At 45.9% G+C, this 5,346-nt stretch overlaps 1 protein-coding gene across 1 annotated transcript in view; it reads right to left on the bottom strand.

Moving 5' to 3' along the window:
* The window catches only part of pros (homeobox protein prospero), a 212,949-nt gene extending 211,176 nt beyond the window's left edge, over positions 1-1,773 (bottom strand). Inside the window, exon 1 of the mRNA XM_084582503.1 lies at positions 1,466-1,773. The gene's annotated coding sequence lies outside the window, so the exon portion shown is untranslated. The remainder of the gene's footprint in view (positions 1-1,465) is intronic.
* Positions 1,774-5,346: the final 3,573 nt, after the last annotated feature.

Genomic DNA, 5,346 nt, shown 5'->3' with positions numbered 1-5,346 from the left:
CCGCAGTTTAAGAAGTTTACAAGGAAGCGAGCGTCAGGAGTTCAATAGATATTATCACTTTCTTGCCACCATGACCCAGTTACGAATTCCGATTTCGGGACTGATGCTATAATAGCAGACAGCTGTTCCTTCCATCAAACAACGTTCGAAAGTAAATGGGAGAGTTAATGGAACGTGCAAGCAGTAAGAAGCGATGCAATGCAGACAGTTGGGTTTCTCTGAGTACACGCTCTTTATCTACATGGTTCCGCAAAGATCTTTATAAGGTTCCACATATAAGTGGTCCAACTTATTAAACATATGAGGTACCGGATGAGGTAATAGGGAAGGCGGCATAAGGGAGTTTACATTATGCGAGCCTTATTCTTCTTTGAAATGTCTCAGGGATAGCGATCTATCTATATGTATACATTAGCAAGAAGCGGAACAGTGCGTGACCTAAATTCCTCTATGCTGCGTTAACTGACACGCTCTTTAATTTTTCTCGTCCGCAACAAGGATATGACACGGCCAATAATCCTTCCTTACGCATTATATCCTCCTCAATACACGGAGGAAAGTAAAATGAAAGGAGGAAACGCTATACTATATATGATATCAATATGTATTGAAAACTTAGAAAGAATTAACTGCGGGTTCGGTAAAGCGAATCGCCTCATCGCTTCATTGAGATATATATGAGGCCCATAGTGAACATGAAGGGTTCCGCTGGGCCTTCTCTGAGGCATGTGCAAACGTAAGCGAATGTACCAGGGTATGACAGCAATGTGGGTGAAAATTAATTGTAATCGTAGCTCGCAAATTCGTTTCATCAACACAAAGTACCGGATGCGAAGCTTTAGAGTAACTATTCACAATCACACGGATGAAGCTACAGGGCTAAGATAAATGATTAACGCAAATTTTTACCCAGTGGACTATCATTAAGGGCAGCATGTTCTTTTTTTTTTTTTTTTTTTCGCGGTGATCAACTTTCTAAGCGTTTTGCACTCGATGGTCCCCAAAAAGGGCAGAAACGCTGTATAAGTAGTAACGGCGTACCATCGGAGTATAATCATCGAGGAACAAAACAGAGTAGGCAACAATGGGGAATAATAAAAATAAAAATAAAAAAAAAAACAACAACCAATATGAAACGAATGTGCATCAACCACGTGTCTCACGAGTGGACGAAAAATATAAACCTGGGCTCTTTTAACTCTACGAAATTTATTTACCACGATCAGGTTGTAAGGAAAAGGGTTAACGGTACGGCACCAAGACGGTGAAAAGCAAGAAAAAAGCAGCAACGAAGGACAACCACTAGGGTCATAGATACTTGCCATTTTGGTTGCCTCACACGATGATTAGTTTACTTTGGCAATCGCGCAGAAGACGAGGATGGCTTCTTCCCACCTTGACGAATGACTGCCCCAGTTATGCCAGGCCGCGAAGAAAACAGCTGTTAAAGGGTGTTCGCACTCACCTTAGGCCAGGAAGAACTGTCGTCTTGTTTTCTTTTCTTTTTCTTTTCCCTGCGTGTCCCACACACGCGCGCTGTGAACGTCCGGCTGGTTTCGTGCGGTGGCACGGGCACCCGGCAAGGGAGAAGGCGCGAACACCGTCAGCGACGAGTGCTTGGCGTAGCGCTCGCGAGGTGGCGCGTGTCCTGGCGACGGCGAGGTTCGAAACTCAGCTGCGCGCGCGCGCAGCAGCAGCAAGCGGCCTCTCTCCTGAGGGGAGCGCAGCTCGTGTGCCGAGGGAGCCCAAGAAAGAAGACGCCGCCGACGGAGACCTCGGTGCGACTGCGCCGCGGCCCTCACGAGTCGGCGCCGCGGCCGCGGGCGAGGGGGGGGGGGGGGCGAGCTGCGGCGGTGGCGGGGCGGGAAGGAGACCGCCTCCGAAGCACACGCCCAGCGCCCCTTGAACGAGCGCCGACGTCGCCGGTGCCGCTAGCCGCGCGCTAGCCTGCGCTGCGGCGCAGACGCTCTCCCTCCGTTCGCGAGAGCCGGAGCGCCCGATTTATAGCCGTTTCAAAACGGCTTGCCTTGGACTGCTCCTTAGGCTACGCCTTAGTTTCGAGCTTTGCGGTTCTAGGCTAGCATATTTTCAATGAGGGGACGGACCGCCGAAAACGGCGAACGGGCAGAACGCTCCTGTCCGGTGTTTCCTCGTTATCCCTTATTGTTCGGCCTGCTCTTAATAGAAATTTCTCTGTCTCTACATATTAGCCTCTACGGGCAGAGACTCTTTATTTTTCTTTCCTTTTGCATGCCTCGGCATAACATATGTCTCTACATATTGGTTGTTTTTCACAGTGTTAAAAAAAAAAAAGGAACGCGCCGCCAACATAGTCTACAGCATATATTTGTTCGTCTGACCGCTTATGCGACCATGGTGTCCTATTTATCGCCATTGTTTGTGTAATACAATTGCTGGGGCCTCAGTGATTGAAAGGACATAAAATCGAAATCGGAAGCTCTCGATTACGAATGGCCCTTGATGTCCCTATAGCAGTGGTCAGTTATTTGTCGCGCTTATTGCATATGTGTTCACCTTGAGAACTTCTAATGTAGAATTTATTTTCGTCGTCATCAACAGTCTAATACATCCGCCATATGACAAAGGCCTGTCCGATGTCCCTCCAATCATGGCTGTCCGCTTCCACCTATACCCACACTGCCTATTCCATCTTCTTCTCTAATCTGTTCACATGCCCGACTGCCACTCCTTGTTTCATGCTTCTGAAAAGCTGTCCTAAACGCTCCAAGCGGTCCTAATCGCTCATTCTAACGAAAATACCGAATAATAGACGCTCCACATTGCTCTTCTGAAGGACATGCGTACAAACAGTTCAGAAGGCTCGCTATAACAACGCTCCCAAATAACGAACAACCATTGTATTGGTGTCGCTGCGCTCGGAGAAGCTCGGCCTTTGCAGGTTCTCCTCAGGTAATTGGGCCCAGCTGGTGACATAAATAGAAAAATACCGCTAAACTTTTACAAGCCACAAACAGAACGAAGGCACAACACAGAGTTGTGTGTTGCGTCTGCGTTCTATTTGTATCTTGTCAATGTTGGTTCAAGAAGATGGTCTCCCATTCATTTTGATGCGAGTTCCGCCGGTCGCAATCAGGAGAATACTGCTCGAACGGCCTGTATTGAAGTGGACTCCAAGGGGATCATGTAAGTGGCTCTTTCAGAACAGCGTGCAGTACATATGTATAGTGAGGCAAAAAGAAAAAAAGAATGAGGTCCTTACGTGTTTATGTGCCGCACTTCTTTCGGTGCCGCCATTTGTTTCTTGTTACGAACGCTCGGCAGCAGTTTCATGTTTTGCAACTTCCAAGTTAACGGGTATACATAGAAGCACTGTGGCATATGTCTTTGTGACTCGCCACGGGGGAACTCAGTCTATGTGCTTCATTGTATACAGAGCTGCAGAACATGAAAAAAAAAACAACGGGGTTCAAATATATGCATATACGTCTGAAGCAAAAAAAAAAAAACAGTAAAGGAGACGTAAGGTGAAAACCGTAAACATTGGTGACAATGAACTCAATTCACCCCTGATAAACCGGGCAGCAGTCAAGGCGAAAGCTTGACTTCTGATTGCACCCGTTCGGGGACATTTTTTCCTTATACTTCGTAAATAGGGACTTCTTATCTGGGAGTTTATTTCTGGGGACATTTTCTCTGCGGGATGTTTTTGCCGGAATCTGAGCGATAGGCATATGCATGCATGCCTGCATGAAAGCCTTCCGCATACTTATACCGTGTGTGCATGCTTCACTCTACATTCCTTGTTCCAAATGCATCAGTATATGGCTTCCGGGGTTGGACGAATGAACTTAAATATAACCATGTATAACGATTTTCCTCGTGTCGACTCTCTGCCATGAAGTGTTAAATTTATAAACTATAGGGAGGCTATTTAGGTGTTGTAAACGCTTCCAGATAAACATATTTTCTTTGGAGTCCTGTGTAAATTGCCAACGTGCCAAGAATCTGCCCATAAATGGCTGTATATAAGTGAGCCAGAAATATTAAAATGCATGTACAAATTTGCTAACAAATTTATCAAGCTCTGCGACTGCATTATAGAGTAAAACGTATCGGAGTATAGCAGATATCTGTGTGCATATATAGAATTCATGCAGTCATCTATAAGTGACGTGGCCACGCAGCTCACGCAAGAGGTATATAGCGCGTATCTCTGGCAGATCGTATACCTATACCTCAAACAGACAAAAAGCATGCTCCTCTCGTTTGTCACCCCGCACAGCAGCTCCCCGTGACAAATCGATTCTCGAGCACACCAGGGGAACAGGGTAAGTGTTCGTGAGTCGACACTGATTCGCTTTTCTGGCTTTAGGTCCATTACGACTGCCAGTAAACGATCATTTGAAATAAGAATACAAACATTTGGTGCTGTCATGTTTCCTAACCTTTCCCGATTTCCCGAGGAGGCGTTTTCTCCTATCTACATTATAATATAGTAACAATAGCAGTATGGGTTGTTGTTGTCTACTGTAGCAGTAGCACTGGCATTAACATATTATATCACCAGTAATTGCAATTAGTGATGTAATAAAACTATAGTATGGTTGTAGCCGCCTCCGTGGTGGTAGTAGTAGTAGTGGTAGTAGTAGTAGTAGTAGTAGTAGTAGTAGTAGTAGTAGTAGTAGTAGTAGTAGTAGCAGTAGTATAGTAGTAGTAGTGGTGTTGGAGTTGGTAGTATAGTCGTAGTATAAATGGTAGTATAGTAAAAAGAGGAATGGTTAGAGTAGCAGTAGCGACAAAGAGTTCCAAACTGCCTTGCTATCGACACAGTTGGAAGATGTGTTTCCTTAAGGTCCTTGCATTAAACGAGGGTAAAACGATTTCGGATTTGATGCATGTGTTTTCTCAGTAAGACGTGCTTCGACCGACACGGCGTTCTTCATTCGTTGCAGGCACGATAATCCCATGTACAGAGGCAGCACCTATAGTTGTTGGACGTACTGCTGCACGCTGCATCGCCATACTTTTTCACCGCAGCCAGTCTTAAGACCACTACTGACCCGCCCCATGAACCGGTTATGTCTTGCCTGAAGAGAAGGTCTCACGGGACAGGTTTAAGAATTGCAGAGAACCATAAAAGATGACGAGATGAGTCGGGAACAATAAAAAGAAAGAATACCCAGTATGTAAAAGCAGGGAGAGTGGATTTAAAAAAAGGAAGAAAACGGAGACAGGTTTCTTGGAAGAAAGAGCAGCAGCCGCAAGATCTTGCCTTTCCCGCGCACAAGCACGAAACACACAAAAACGGACGTAGCTACAACATGTAAGGTCCAGGAAAGCAGGCCCCCGTTTCTATGCCCCTCA

The sequence above is a fragment of the Amblyomma maculatum genome, chromosome 10, assembly GCF_055883805.1.
Source record: "Amblyomma maculatum isolate TAMU_Amacu chromosome 10, ASM5588380v1, whole genome shotgun sequence".
Classification (NCBI taxonomy): Eukaryota; Metazoa; Arthropoda; class Arachnida; order Ixodida; family Ixodidae; genus Amblyomma; species Amblyomma maculatum.
This window is presented reverse-complemented; position numbering and strand designations above follow the sequence as displayed.